Source organism: Mesocricetus auratus, unplaced genomic scaffold, assembly GCF_017639785.1.
Source record: "Mesocricetus auratus isolate SY011 unplaced genomic scaffold, BCM_Maur_2.0 Super-Scaffold_100023, whole genome shotgun sequence".
NCBI lineage: Eukaryota > Metazoa > Chordata > Mammalia > Rodentia > Cricetidae > Mesocricetus > Mesocricetus auratus.
The window spans coordinates 13,571,785-13,588,304 of record NW_024429204.1 but is presented as its reverse complement, the minus strand read 5'-3'; the positions used below and the strand labels follow the sequence as shown (position 1 = coordinate 13,588,304).

Genomic DNA, 16,520 nt, shown 5'->3' with positions numbered 1-16,520 from the left:
TTTGTTCCATGATTCGGCTCTGTAACTTTGTCCCTATCTCCTTTGCTGGAGAACGCTGTGCACATGAGTGAAGGTATGGCCTTCCAATTTCCTCAAAAGGCAGAGTACCACTCTACGTGTGGGACCTTTTAACAGCTCTTATGGAGAAGTAGACCCTGCCCAGAGCAAGGTCCCTTTCCTAATGGCTGGACTTTGTTTGCTTTGTCAGTCAGGAATCTGCTGTGGTTCATCCTGATCTTTGTTCTGTAATTCATGTGTGTTTGAAAAGACACAGGACCCTATGTAGTTTTGAATGATACAAGCTACTCAGTTATTAGTTCATTGTAACTATTCTTATCTTTTTCTACAGGAGAGAAAACTAAAGGTACAATAACAGGTTTACCCTGCTTGGTTGAAAGAATAGTCACCATAATGAATATGAGCAAATCAGCAGACAATTTCCAGGTTTATCTAAAAAACATGCTTAATATTTAAGAGTTTTTAATCTGTACTTTTCCTTCGACAGATGGGTACGAGAATAGAATCAAAACGCCACTTAGTTTATCGTTAGTATGCAGCAAGAATATGGCATTTAAGGAATCCACTGATACATCTGTTTATTGCAATGCCTTATGAAGATACAGGACCCAAAGGTGTAACGGAAGTTATTCCATGTTAGAGTTTCTACAGAAAATCTAGGTATAGTGTTCCTTTTAGACAACTTCATGATGGGAACCTCCTTAGGTTTGCTGACATAAAATCCAGTTGGGCTGGAAAATTAGTTATGACACAGCCATTAATAAGGTGGAAGCTCCTGTTACTCCAATCATTTAAAAATACCGTCAACATTTATCAATAGAAAAACCAATAAAAACAATGATTCATTTGAATTAGAACTTTAAATCTTTATAGAATAAACCAGAGCATTGTTGAGATTGAGCCTGAAAAATGAGGCTAGTTTATTTGAATGTGGTTAAGAAACCATTCACAACACTTCACACAAACCTCTTAGAACTTACAGAAACAATTTAACAAAGGAACAGGGAAAAATTTATCATAAATGCTTTCCCACTTAGTCCTGGGCTTTGATGCTCTTCAGCCTCAACTCTACTAAAATGAAATGATTAAGATACAGATGTAGCACCTGTATTGATTTATTTTTTCTTTACACATTTAGCCATGGTTTGGACTTATAACATAGATATAATTGGTGTTTTTTCTTGATTCCAATCAAGTCAATTTTTTTGGTGTGTTTGAAGTACTGATTTTTTTTTTACAGACTTATGAGGTATAATCAAACCTCAATTTCCTTGTTTTTATTTAGGGTTATTTCTCAATTTGACCTGTCCTTCATAAGAGAAGGGAACAGGTTGATTATAGCTGCAGTATGCCTGTCCCGTGTTAAAAAAGGGAAAAATGGTGCTGAATGCCATGAAGTAAGGAACTGAACTTGACATTCCTGGCTCAGTAGCAGACAGCTCCAGAAGTGACTGTTCAGGAAGCAGGAGGAGCTGCCAGCCTCTGGATTTGGGCTGGGCTGCTCCAGGGTGGGTGAGCTCCTGAATCTCCTCCCTCTTGCCTGCAAAGGATAGAAGGAGGATGCTTTCATTCTCAAGACTTTTCTTTGTTTTGTGCCTTAGCCAGATGGCAGGTGGTTGTTATTTTATTATTGTTTTTCCCCTTGCTTGGGGTTTTTTTCCCCCTCTCTCTCCTTGATGTTTCTTTTGGGTGAAAGCTTTTATGAATAATTTATCAACAGGTATCCCTTTAAAACGAAAACAGTCTCCTAGTGGAAAGTAATCATCTTTTTCTGGTTGGAAATGAGCAGTTGAGTCATCATGTAGTGGGGTGGTTTAGAAGCAATTCTTCGGAAATGAATGGAAAGGGTATTGTGACGGTGGTTCTGGTCATCCCAGGTACTATGTATCCCCTTCTTCCTCGCTGTGGAGAGCATCCCACCGTACTGTTTGAAGGGCTAAAACCCTTCCTCTGCCATTACATATCCATCTACTTATTCTCTCCGTCTCATTTATTATCTCTGTATAGTTGAATTTGCTATTTTACTCCTACTTTAAATCATAGTTTAATATCAATATGTACTTGATACAATTATAGCAGAAAAGGTAAATGTCTGCTTTCTCTAAGTTCTTAGTGATTTTCTTAACCTCATCTTAAGTGTATTTTTCCAATTGACTTTCCCTCCATATATTAAGCACCTATTTTATTTTTTCTTTACTTGAGGACAGATAATAGTGAGTCCTTACATTTTCCTCAGGGATTCGCTCTCTCAATAAGTCATAGTATGCCTGGCTGCTTTTGTGTCTCTGGGATCACAGTTATGCTAATGTATTCACCTACTGGAGTGAATTCTTTTTCAGGCAGTGTTTAAACTATTTTATACTTGTTCTCATGACACATATTTGTGAACAAAGACTATCTTAGATGTTTTATAGAAGGCAGTTAAATGGGCTGTAATCCAGTTGTAGTTGTTTATGGGGCATTCTTGGAATGTAGGAAAGTCTAAGTACAGCTTTGCAGGTAACCTATGGCTAATGAGGCTGGAAAATAGGTTAGGACTAAGCAGGATGGAGTTTAGGCACCACTCACCAAACAATGAATATAGTTCCTCGGACAGTTTCAAAAAGAAAAAAAAATCCGAGCTAAAGAGGAAGACCATTTTTGAGTTTATGTCTGGATGGATTTCATCTTGTCCCCATGAGTCAGAGAGGCTGCTTTTTCAGATTTCTCGACTCCCATGTTTCCAAGTCGGATGTGGAATCCAGTCTCTCCCTTTTTCCCTTTTAGATTAAAGATAGAAGGAACCACCTACAGAAATAAGCCGAGAGTGGAGGAAATATCGGATGCCTGAATTTGCTTCCCTTTTGTTGTAAATCAGCAGAGTGAAGCATGCCAGGCTTCCTTGTTTCTTGAGGGTGCTGTCCTGAAGTCACTAGCAGCCTCGCAGGAGCCAAGCCCCAATGGAGTTTCCATCTGATGGCCGTGATCACAGGCGTCTGTCTGCTTTGCCGGGTATCCTCCCCTGTGTTGCTATGGGCTAGGCTACCGGGGCTTCGCATTTCTGCCACCCTTCAAGTCTGCCCTTGCTTTTTATTTTTTCTAAATGTCTGTTCTGTTCTTTGAAGATTTTATGCTTCCAGCTTTTCATCCGAATGAAATAATTCCGGAGCGTTCATCTTTCGTTCTATCCAGCCTCTGAGTTAGTTCCAAAACCCTCAGCCTCCAGTCAAGACCCGCGTACACCCGGGTTTCTCCTTATTGCTCTGATATTCAGGACCGTCCATAGGCTTTCAGTTCCGGAGTTCTATCTGAAGATCACCATGTATTCTGCCCTCAGTGCAGGGCTAACGGGTTCCAAAGCTTTCCCAAACTCACATTCGGTGATGCTTTTCTGTCTTTATGACAAACTCTTTCTCCTGCCTTTCCTATCGCTATCCTCTTCATTCTTCCTGGGGTCTTCCACTCATGTAGAGAGAAGCATCCCTGAGCTGGGCTACATTTCTGGCTCTAGTGTAGCCCAAGCAAGAATCATCTTGGCATTGTAAACGTGAGGAAAGTAAGACTCAGTAAACCCAAGCCATCCCAGAAGATTTTTTTTAATGTTGTATTAAGTGGCTAAGTGGGTACTTGAGAAAGAATATGTATGTATGTATGTATATATGTGTATGTATATATTTATCTCCAGAGAAGTATAAAAGTATAGGGCTTTCTGGGGTTGAGAAAATTGTGAAATCAAGATTGTGAGTTTCCACAGAGGATTATACGGTGCTACATTAATTAATAGACTCTGCTTGAAATTTGCCCTGATGTTTTGTTTCTAAAGTCTAATAGCACCAGTTACAGCTTAGTATGTTGTGTTTTACAGCGCCCTTTCAAATCCTTCATTTTCATGACTAATGCCGCCTAACCAAGCAAAACTGTCTCCAGAAAACTTAGGAACAGAAAAGCAGGACCTAGGACTGCCTAGGGCCTGTGCTCCCCTGGGACTGTCTTTGAGACAGTGGTCTGTCTACTCAAAGATTCAAGATGATAAGGGATGGGCTCTCTCAATAATAAGGGTGATGATGCTAGTCTCCACAATAAAGAGTCAGATATGTGGATTTGGACTTCAGCAAGTTGAATTCTTTTACAGCCCAAATATTGACTGATGTTGTTTAAGGACAGTGGTGGCATTTGCTTTGGCTTCACAATGATAGTGGTCTGTAAGCAGGTCCAATACCTGGGTGCTAAGAGAGTGATGATGACTCGTACCCTCAGAAGAGCCAGCATGGTTATTGATGAGTAGGGTACATTCGGCTCCAGGAGAAGCATAGCTAACACAGCTTTAAGATGGTTCCGACACTACAGAAGGTTGGAATTCCTATTGCTTTTACTATGTTTTCAAAAAAAAATGACCAATAAAGTGTTTAGTGATTATAGATAATGCAGTATTTTTATGCTAGAATAAAAATAGCCCAGACTTATGAATATTTGATTCTCACTAATCACTTTTGGTTTCATCTCAATGCCAAGTAACCATGCTAAACTAATTTTTACAGACTGGGTCCTGACCTTTTGTATGTCATTTTATTTCTTTTCAACTAAAACATTTCTTTTATCTGAAAAATCGGGAAGTCCCTTGGATTAAACATGTGACTCTACTCAGCACTCAGATACTAAACATCCTTGGGAAATTATTAAGTGATTCTTTTAACTATACATCCTCAAACCCCTATGGAGAGACCACTTGCGATGGGGACATCAAGGAGTGAATCTCCCAGCGAATTTCTTTTGGTCTTGTAGCTGACTCACTGGTAGGATTCGTATTCCTATGTATTCGCTTCTTGCCTAGAAACCAAACATTCCACAGCTTCCTACGAGCCTTAGTTAATTGCATTTTTTTCAAACATACTTTTGTGATGTCACCTTTTATTTGTCAGCGACTTTACAGATCATTTGAAGGAGACATGGGGATTTGTAGAAGTCGTGTCTGCCTCCGTGTTGCATGCTTTAGGCAACAGTAGAAAAAGTCCTACTGAAAGTGCATTCTGGTTAATAAGTAGGGGTTTTTAAATTCTCCGTACTTTTCCACAACTGAAGGGGTGCATACTTTTGGTTACAAGCAAGTAGGCGAAATTTAGCCCTGCTGTTCTGGTGGCCTTGGTGGCTTTAAAAAAAATCTCTTCATTGCAATTTCATAATCTCTGACATGACTGTCCAGCTCTCATGTCTGCTAAAAGCAGAAGCAGAGGAAGGAAATGTATATTTTGGCTCCACTGAAGAGTTCCTTATCAGGGTGTCTGTAGGAGTGAATGCTGCTGAAGATGGTACTATTTGCCAGCTGGACGGCATGTGTGTTGGGCTAGTTTCCCCGTCTGCTGAAGCTATGTGGTACTCTTTAATGGTGGGAAGAAGGACATTATTAAATGTGTTAGGCGTAGTTTTCACTTGTGAAAATCAGGGAACAGCGGGCATGCAAACTTGGCTCAAAGGCAGGACTCGGTTTGCATAGACATGAGCTACAAGCCCTAAAAAACGTTTCTCTGGTTGATCCCCAGCCAGCACTGATGACTGCGTGTAGGTAAGAGCTACCACAAGTCTTGGGCCAGTCAGGTCTGCAGGGAGAAAGGGCCAGGAACTGGGGGGTTATCTTTCATCAGAGGACACCTTCCGGTGGGAGAAGATCATGGGGACCTTTGTGAAGCTACAGCCGTGTCAGCTTAGTGTATGGTCTCCACCTGCAACCTTAGAAGGGAGGAGACACTCAGGGAAGTTACACTAATTGTCCAGACTATAAAATGTGGTCAACAGCAGCAGTTAGTATTTCTACTTAGGTAGTCTAGTTCTCTACATCTGTAAATGGTTCTATTTTGTTCCAGCTGTGGTGTTGTCCAGTACGATAAGAGATATTTATTTATTTGAGGTAAGGCCTCAATATATATGCAAGGCCTGGGATTTCCCATCCTTCTGCCTCAGCCATTAGAAATCTGAAATTGAAGGTGTGCACCACAATGCCAGGCTTGACCCAGGAGGATTTCAGAGGCTGCAACTTTGTCCTATTAACACTGTGCCACTGTGATTTCTGCTTAGGCCATAATTCATTGTTAGGACATAAACTCTCACCTTATATATATATATATAAGGCACTTAAAATGTTTACTGTCATAATCTAAAAACAACACAAATCACATTTTTTTCTGTTGTGATAGCTGCAGTGTCTAGTAAACACACACACGCGCGCACACACACACACACACACAGAGAGAGAGAGAGAGAGAGAGAGAGAGAGAGAGAGAGAGAGAGAGAGACTGACTCACAAGCTTAAGTAACTGTCTCTCCTGGCTCCATTACAGTAAAAGGCTGTGCTCAGCAAACCCCTGGTAAGAGGAAGTTGTTGAATGACACGGGGAGGTGGTACGGTCCTGTTAATCTACATGCTTTGTGTTTCCTAATATATTTGTACTCTTGGGGAACTAATGCTCAGAATGGGGTCTGGACAACCTTGAATTCTGATGCGGCTCGTGAATGTTACAAAGACTTCAAAAAGCAAGCTCGCTTTGCTTCCGACCTAACCATTTCCTTAAATCAGTTATTAGCTTTATGGCTTTATTTTTTTTTTAATTGGCGTTTTCCGGGAAGAGTTACAGAGACCCAGTGCAGTGTGGCTCCGGGTGTAGCTGGATCAGAACTAGACACCAGAGTCAAAAATTGTACCTTTCCCCCTTTGCAAAGGCGAAGTGGAAAATGGGAGCCTCAGATCGGTGAGCTTCAGGGTCCATTTTCTTTGCGGCGCCAGGAGAAGCGGCCGGGCGGGCCGGGAGGTGGCTGGGGCTGCAGCGGCGGGCGCCGGGGCCTCGGAACCGGGTCAGGCCCGGGAGCCCGGCTGCTCGCGCGTGCAGGGCGGGCAGGGGTGGGGGGCGTGGAGCGCGGTGCTGCCGGAGCCGGTGCGCAGCCAGCCGGGCCACCCCGCTCGCACTCGGCTCGCACGGGCCTCCCGGGGCCGACCCTTCTCTGCGTCTCCCCCCGAGGCTTCCTCTCCTGCCACCGCCCTCCGGGATGACGGGGCGCTCACATTTCCTCCCGCCAGCCCCCTAGATGGGTTTATCCACAGTGACTCATCTTCTCGTAGGCTTCTTCACCTGCGATCTCCGCCGCCCTTGCAAACCGCAGGAGTTGCCACTGCAGGGGACTGAAGTCCCAGTTTTTCATCAATTAAAGAAATCTGTGATTAGCCTTTGGTGAACGACCTGCTTTCCCAGGCTTTTCCACTTAGAACTTTATTTAGGGACAGGAACACACGAAGCATTGTGTCTCGGGCTTCTCAGTCAGAAAGCTATGAATAAAATAGGCCTACAGTCATAGGCACCGAATTGCTGTGTGCCTTATAATTAAGCAGCTTTATAAGCACATGAAACTGTTTAGTAGTGGCTGAGCTTTCTATACGTTTGGTGCTCCGTGCCCTTATGGTCTCTTAAAGTCTAAATTTGAAGACACTTGCTGAATTCTTATTGAAGCTTACTTGTCTTTACATTCATTATCAACCTTCTTTTAAAGTTTATTTCTTGTTAGGGAAATGCTCCGTACACTCTTCCTTTTAACGTCCGTTTCTAGAACTCCGTATTATTAAGAGCGTATCAGGTAGCAGCGGTTATTTTCCGCGTAACTGCCCGGAAGTTCATCCTAAGACAGGTGTTTAGCCGAGACTGAAGGATATTGACCCATATAATTTGTATCCATCTGTTTCCTTTTGGCCTTGCAGTTCTGTGGGTGCCTAACATTAGCGCAAAGGACATAATTGATGTGTCTACTGGATGTGGGGTGGCCACTTCAGTTTGTGGTGACCATGGTTGGACCCCGAGGCCTTCATTCATTTGAAAACTAAAAGTCATAAAGGATGCAAGGATGTTTGGATATTCCCTTCTAGCATGCAACAGGTTCATGTATAGCGTTGGTGTCACTTGGGACAGGCTTTCTATCGTTGCTAGCTGAGAGATTTCTCTGTCATCCATACCAGCCTTGGAGCCCTAATACAAGGCACGAGGCCTGCAGCTCTCCATCTTGACTCGGTCTCTAGGGGGTCTCAGACTGTAAGGGTTTGTGTACCACCAGGCCGGGCAGATGACATCATTTCACAAGGCACGGCATCGAGATGAGATTATTTTATAAAAAGCCAACAGTCATCCCTTAAGCATGCACGCGGACTTAGCACAGCCAGTCTTTTTAAGGAATTCATTTAAAGGAAGGTAATAATCTTATGATAAAATGTCAAACGCATTCGTTAACTAATAAGCAGTGTCCTGGCCTCAGTCCTCCTCACCCCCCTAACTAAATAATCTCACCATTAAACAGTGGGACTGAAGCTGGTACCAGTAGCTCCCGGTCTACTATACAAACAAGACAGACTTGAGTCTGCCATCCCTTCTCTCTATTGAGGGAGACACTCACTCCTAGTGGTAGGCAGCTACTCATCATCTCCAGTGTCTTCAGTGTGTACCACAATCTTTTAAATGTTTCTAACCTTTTCTCTTGGTTTGACATTTTCTATAACTTGAGCACGTGACCTGTCTTCTAGGCTTAATTTGCTATCTAGATTGGCATAGCACAAGTTGAACTATAGAAGATTCTGCCACGCTGCAGCCTCTGGGATGTTCCATTGTCTCGAATAGGCCGAAGTCCAGCTGCATGTAGAATTCTAGCAGGTCATGGCTGTGTGTTTAGTTCTGTGGTGTGGCTGTGTCGGAATAAAATCAGATTTGCAGAGAATCTTCAACTGCTCAAGTTTTCAGTTTTCCCACCTGTGGACTTGACTAATAATACATAGGCTTTAGGGGAAGAACAATTTAGATAACCTATCTTAAACAGGCCTGCTGAATGCTGAAGGGCTGCGTGAATATTTATTATGATAATAATAATTATAATGATTGTTCTGTTTCTAATCTTTTTAATTTCTGTGTGTCATTAACTATGGAAGCGCTTATTAGGCTGTTAAAAATGGCGCTTCTAAGTCAGTGGTTCTCAACCTTGCTAATGTTGAGACCCTTTAATAGTTACTTGAGTTGTGGTGATCCCCCCAGACCATAAAATTATTTCATTGCAACTCCGTTAGTGTAATTTTGCTACTGTTGTGAATCACAATGTAAAATATCGGTATTCAGGATATCTGATATGTGACCTTCAAAGGGGTTGTGACCCTTGGGTTGAGAACTTCTGTTCTAAGGTCTTACTTTAATTTAAAATGCACATTTATAATATATATATATGCATACATACATATATATGGTGAGACAATTGAGACATGTAGGAATATGTGGCATCATTGTGTTTCCAGAGGCTTATCATTCATGCCTTAATTCCCTTGTGTTTCAGTTTCTGTTCAAGGCTATCCTGAACTGAAAAGAATTTTTTAAAAGAATGATTTGGGAGTTTATAGCATTTTATGTTTTTGGATTAAGTCTGCCACAGTCATTCTGGTTGTATTTTGGGGGCTAGTTAGTTCTTCCTTTACTCACGATTTCTTAAAACTGTCACATGACTTTTTCATAGCCGGGCTTTTCCTGCCATGGCTTACTTTCTGTGGTGGTTTCATGATAGTTCTTCCTCTTCTCCACAGAGGTTTACACAGTTCCTCCCCTCAGAATTAATCACTGTCTTATTTGTCAATAAGTGTGGTAGCATTGTCAGAACACCCCCAGTGCTCTTCTGAAGGCTGGCATCCCTGATGTCATGTCTTCTGGTCGTCCCTGGATATTTTCTCCTTGACTTTCTTTTGCCATGGGAAGTAAATGCCATGTGATCATAGCATTTTGTGAGTCAAAGGATGCGTTATTACTGAGATTTCCAGTGTTTCTTAAGGAAGACAATAAAGAGAAGGTATGTGATTGTGTAGTCACTGTAATATCTACCCAATGGAGCAGCTCTGAGTTACTTAAGAAGCAGTCTAGGCAGGAAAGCCATTGAGGCTTTTAAAAAATAGACCAGAGCTAGGTTGTGGTGGCACACACCTTTAATCCAAGTAATCAGGAGGCAGAGGCAGGCAGATCTCTGTGAGTTCCAGATCAGCCTGGTCTACAAGAGTGAGTTCCAGGACAGCCTCAAAAGCCACAGAGAGATCTTGTCTCGAAAAACAAACAAACAAAAACAAAACAAAACAAAATGAAAAAATAGACTAGGTACACAAATACTTCTTGAAGTACCACTGATGTCTACTAAGATTTTCTGGAGGAAGCTGCAGCAAACCATTGGAACTGTTGTTCTATTTGGTAGCTAAGATATTCCTAGCCAAGAGTGCTAATTCTGCATGTTTGCTGGCGTGTGCTGCTGTTAGAACTGTGTGTGGATCATGAAATGTACATATCCCTTATGTAGGGACTTGGAGAAGATATTGATGACTTGACTAGCACTTCTCTTTCAGCCATGTGAGTTTTATGGGTGAATTTCTAGAAACCAAGCATTTCCAAAATGAGACTCTCAAAGGGCCTGAAAACTTATTTAGACACTACCTCCCATTTACTCAGAAATGGATGAGGTAGGAAATTCCTACGTACATTTTATTCATATTTGTGTTTATTGGATGGTGCCTTGTGTTTGTCGATATCTGTGCATCAAACACAAAACCTACTCATACAGACTTTAGGAAGCAGAGAAGGTACCAGAAGCTTTCTCCCTCTATATCACAATTGCTTTCCAATACTTATCTTCAGTAACTGGAATCCATTTCTATATGCTGGTAATTTGATGAACTGTTTTGAGATGTATTTGTTGAGCTCAGTTCAATTCCATGTGCCTTTAATGAAAGGCATGCGGCCCTATAGATTAGAAGAAAGGTGTGTGCTTGTCTCCCAATGAGACCTTGCTGCTCCTTTTGGACAGTCTTTAACCTGGCACCCTCTAATGTGTTTGCTAAGACAGAGTTTTCCAAAACTTAAATAATGTCACATTTGAAAGGATGCCAAGCAACACTGTGGCAGCTTCTAAATTCTGCGAAGCTAAAACTTCTGGTTACAAGAAAGAGTGCATGTCACAGATGAGTAGTTAGTAATGACTTCAGTGTAGCAGGAAAAGAGCAATTCCCATATGCCGATTCATAGTAAAGAATGTTATAGAAAGATGGCAGAGTATTTAACAAGCTGTGAGTTAATGCGACAGTGTCAGTGGGTGCAGTTCCAGAAGGATAATCACTTTACCATATTTCTTCAAAAATATTTGAAGTTATATTGCAAAACAGAAAACTTGCTAGGGAAGAATGCAGGCTGTGCTGTTCTGTGTCTCCCATCCCAGAGCTGGTCTGCTTTAAACTGGGGGGGGGTGGTGGAGGCGATTGCTCCAGGATACTTGTGTGATCCCGTACGCTTGGATAAATTCACAGTTCTCATGGTCAGACTCAACCTCCCGAGGTTTATCTCCTCCTGTTAGAAGAAAGACGTCATAAGTCAGTGCTACCTTCCAAACTGGATGCTGGAATGTCGTTTGTAGTAGTGTGTGATATTTCTCCTCAGCGAGAACCTGTCCCAACTTTAAATATGGTCTATGCTTTTCATTATCCATGGTTGTGTTAGTATGCAGGAAGATAAAGTTGTTTTCAGTCCTATGTAAATAGAGGAGACAGGCTAGATAGTTTGTTAGATATTAGCACCTCCCCCTTTCCAGAGGCCCTGGGTTCATATGAGCACTCTAATTTCCTTACGCCCATAAAAATCTAGAAAAACTGGAGGTTTTAATTTAACTTACTACTAGTATTATTTGTAGTACTGGAGACTGAACATAGAGTCTCACACATGCTAGGAAAGTTATATCCCCAACTCATTTTTTTTCTATAGCATTTTCCATTTTTTGAGATAAGTTTTCCCAAGTAGCCCACGTTGGTCTTGGATTGTCAGCTTTAGACTTATGATGTTGGGATTCCATGCCTGGGCCATGAGGCCCTGCTCAAGATTTTCCCATTTGAGTTTTTGAGACAGGGTTTTGGTTAAGCATCCTGTGCTAGCCTAAAATCCATGCTGTAGTCCAGGCTGGCCTTGCGTTCTTGGCAATTCATCTGCCTCAGCCCCTGGAACATTGGGTCTGCAGCCCTGTGCTGCCAAATCTGCCTTGGAGATCTAGGTTTGAATTGTAGACCTGACTGTCTTTTAGCTGCTGGAAACTCTTATGTTTCCCCTTTGCTGTGGGAGGCATCCTAGAGCAAGGAAGGAATCCTAACTCTTTTAAATGTTTTGGGAGGAAGGAAACAACATTTCTCATCATATAGAAACATATTTCTCATGAAATAATCTCTCCAATTAAGTGACTATTGTTTAAATATCTAGTAATGTACTTGTCCATTTAACTGTTTCAGATAGTATGTGAGATATATAACAATAATCCATCATAAGGAATTTCTACAGAATGCCTTTTGCAAACCACATTTTTTTTCTTTAAAAGCAATGAACTTGGTAATTAAATAATTTACCAGGCATTCCCTGGAAACAATGGGGCATTTAAAAATTCTGATACTGATTTGTATGCACTAACTGCCATCCCTATACTGCATGTTCTGTGTGTGCTAAACGTGACGAGAGAGTATTAGGCTAGTTTAAGGAGTTAAAGAGTGGCATGAACTATGGCCACTCCACAGCTGTTGTTTGATCTGTGCTGTACCATCAAGTGTACAGACTCTCCAGGAGAAGCATTGATTTTAAGCAAAGTACTGCCGATTAAGCATTCTCGGCTACCCACTAAGTGCCACCAGTTAGAACCTCATCCACCAGAGGGATGATAGATTAGACATTAGATCTCCATATCCGACCAAGTATTTTTAATGCCCATTATTCGCTTGCTGTCCTCTTCTGTCACGGTCCCTTTGCAGACAACTTTGTCAAACGGGCAAATTATACACGCTAGTGTAGGACCTAAGACACCCCAGATAAAGTCAAAAGAGAAATGGGCTGGAGAGGTGGCTCAGTCGGCAAACTTATCCACGTGTAAGTGTCAGGCCCTGAGCTGAAATTGTCAGACCACCTGGAGTGCTGGTTGCCTTAGTGCCCATTTCTGCATTCCTAGCACTCCTGCCAAATACAGGAGGCAGGCACAAGGGAGTTCTCCGAAGCCCGTGGGCCAGCTAATTTGGTGAGCACAGTCTTGAACAGGGATCCTGCCTCCAATCAGGTAGACATGAAGGACATATACTAGAGAATGCCCTCTGACCTCGATACCCTCCATGGCACAGATGTGCACATCTGTATGTTTAAGCACCTGTAGGTACAAACGTTAATGTAAAATGAGAAGAATTTTTTTGCTCTTAAAATTATATTCATATTTATATTTTTTTTGAGGAGAAATTCTTGATCAAAACCCCATTGCTTTTGCTTAATACGCATGCATATTTTTTGCATCCATGAGAATCTTGCATGTGTGTTTCTCTCTTTAACCTACATAACCTCAAGAAGTACCCATTTTTCCGGGATTATTATTATTACTATTATTTTTGAAAGACCTATTACCTCAGACTTGAGAACAACGTCAAATGTTTTTGTTTGAAAGGTGGTGTTGTGTATGAAGGGGCCTTTATGATATTCAAAGTGTCATAATAAGATATTCACAAGCCATCGTGTTCCGCATATTTTTCCCATGCCTTTGGACTTTCCACTGAAGGGGCTTAGAAGCGTTGATTTGAGAGGGATACAGAGGGCTAACCTCTACTGAAAGCAGCCCGGCTTGGGAATGCGGCAGTTTCCACTGTCTTAGCAATTGGAGATTTATGTGTTATACGAAGTAAGATTTTAGGTGAACTTGTTGGTTCCTCATTGTGACATCTGCCATGGTTGCCTCTGTAGAGCTCTGATTAGAAGAGGAGCCTGGCCAGTATGGAAAGTGCTGATTTTCACGGAGGAGAACATGTTAGTAGAATAATTGCTGAGATTTTGACCATGTTCTAATGAGCTTCCTAATGGATTAGTGAGATGTGGACTCATTTGGGAAGGTCTACATTTATCTTTCAGTTTACTTTGGAAAACTGTGAAATGAGGTGTTAAGAGCATAGGAGTCTGAATGGACTTTGCTTCCACAGGGCTAGAATGTTCCCTTAGAGTTCTCCAGAAGATTTAAGTAAGTTATGCACTTGATTTATCCTATTGAGGTTTTAACAAGTTTCATTAATTCCAGTAATTTTTGATGAGTTCAACCAATAAATGTTGATTACACTGCTTTTCATGAACTGTACATCATGGGAATAGAATCTGAATGCCAATGGAATGACATCATTCAGGTTAAAAAACAAGTGATAGTCACATTCCTAATTTAACTAAAGATTTTGACTGCATGCAAATATCCCAATGATTGTCATTCACAAACATGTATCATCAGTTTGATCTTTTCTTCCAAGCCTGGAACATTTCACTTGAGTTTTTCTTCTCTTATTTCATTTCTGATAAGAGTTCAATTTTAAAAGAGGGAACTTTCCTTCCCATTTTACCATTCTCTTCTTCAGTATTTATTGAATGCCATTCTAATTTACTTTATTCTACTCTCTTCTACTTAGAAATGTTAAGAGGCTTTGTGTATCCGGGGTGGCCTTGCATTACTACAATGCAAAGTTCTACCTTAGCTGCTTTTGGGACCGCAGAATTGAGGGCAACCATTTGTTTTAAACTTTGACTCTTCACTGTTCCTTGGTATATGTGTCGAGTAGGCAGTAGCCCTGTGTTTCACCTCTGTATCTCCTGATGTACTCTCTGTCCCCTGCCAGTACACTGTGTAATTCTACATGAAGATCGTCTTCACTCCTAAGTGCCTGTAATGCTATGCTCTGTGTTGGGTTATTTGTTATGATTGGAGGAATAGAGTCTTTGCTTTCCAAGAGATTCATTGTGGCGTTCCTGTTGGTCCTGTTGTGTCTTGTGCTGCATTGTAGCTTAGGAATTTACTCTGAGCCTTGTTTCTCTGATAAAGTTAGCTAGCTCTTTCAGAACGGCAAACTTTTTATCTTAGGAGTTAAGTATATTGTGGAAGTTATGGACGCATAGTTTATGGGTGAAGGAACTCCCTGGTACATCTGAGGTGTAAAGTGTCTTTGCCTGTGAGTAGACTGTAGATAAGACATTTGATGCTGCTCTTTCCAACCCTTCTCTTCCCTCTTTCCCTCCCCTCTCCCCACCTCCTCCTCTTCTTTTCAAACCATTAATACCTCTTATGACGTGAATAAAAAAGGTTTATTGGAAATTAAATGTATTATTTTTGTTCTTCAGGAAAAGAATGTTAAATTTTTAGGAAGTGGTCAATTTGAAACGGTCAAATACAACTACACATATTTATGTTACTATTTCATTTCACATGCTTTCCATGATAATTATGTAGACATTGTATTTGTAATCAAGCAAATAGATACTCCGTATGGAATGTTCATATAACGTTTGGTGAACGCACATGATAAGTTAATTGTCAATAATGCTTTTCAGGGCGATAATTTTTCCCCTACAGAAATAGTTTTATTATTTATTTCATAAGATTTGAACCTAAACTCACAGCCACTGTTAATACCACAGACCTTCTCATTTCTCTGAGAAGCACATTGCTCCTATCGGGTTGGGCAGAATTTCCCAGCTGCTCTTCCCACTCCCCGAATCCACCACTCCTATGTTTTCAGTTGCCCTGTTTCTGCTTTGTAGGAACCCCTTGCTGTTAGACCCAATGTAGACCCTGGTTTCCTGTTTTTCTTCCTTCCAACCTATAAGCTCAGTGAAAGAATTTTCATGACCATTCTTTGTATGTCTCACTCAACACACATACGAATGAGTGCATACTCAGTGGGTCCTATACTAAGAGATACTTTTGTCCTGGGTGTCTAGGAAAAAAAAAACCCAGACGTTACATAGCTGAATCATTTGCATGTTTCGCAAATGTGCGTAATCTGTGACACGGTGATGTTGTTAGCTAATTCGGTGTTGGAGTTGCAGAAGCCAAGAGTAAAACACTATTCTCTCCATCAGTATTTGTGGACATTAGAAGACATTCCTGGATAGTGCTGGTTTCGACTTGTTAGTGTTCTCCAATGTCTGATGCTTTCCTTCCATGTGTGCTTAGGCTATGGCGGTTACCTGCGTGGTCCAGCTATTCTTTTAGCCCCTCTGGTTCATAGGGATGAGACGTTCAGATAATGGTTTTAGCTGACTCTAGTCTTGATTATTTCTTTTTCCACAAAGGACCTCATGAGTGCTAAATTTTCTTTTAGAACTTGGAACAAATTCTGGATGATAAAATGTGATTGCACTGTATATTGTCTGGTACTCACAAAACAAATGAAGTAAGTTTCAAGAATGCTTTCAGACTTGCCTATTATGTTTTGTGCTCATTTTTTGGTTAGTTGATAATGGACTTTAGAAACCATTTGGTTGAAAATAGACGCCAAAGTCTGAAGAAAATATTAACCAAGTGGAAGCTTGAATCTAATACAATTTTACCTATTAACTTTTTTTCCCATGCAAAACGAGCTGTCACTTATGAGTGTTCCATTGCAAGATGGAATGCCTTGATTTCCTATTTTACACGGATTTATGGAAAAGCCTTTAGGTGGG

General features: G+C 41.2%; 1 protein-coding gene across 8 annotated transcripts in view; it reads left to right on the top strand.

Moving 5' to 3' along the window:
* Trps1 (transcriptional repressor GATA binding 1) overlaps nucleotides 1-16,520 on the top strand; it is a 226,473-nt gene that overhangs the window by 13,770 nt on the left and 196,183 nt on the right. Inside the window, exon 1 of one of the 8 annotated variants that reach the window (XM_040730624.1) lies at nucleotides 6,297-6,737. The exons of 6 other annotated variants lie outside the window; for them this stretch is intronic. The gene's annotated coding sequence lies outside the window, so the exon portion shown is untranslated. Of the gene's footprint in view, nucleotides 1-6,296; nucleotides 6,738-8,197; nucleotides 8,220-16,520 lie in introns of those variants that run through there. One more of the 8 variants, XM_040730625.1, reaches the window with a different exon arrangement.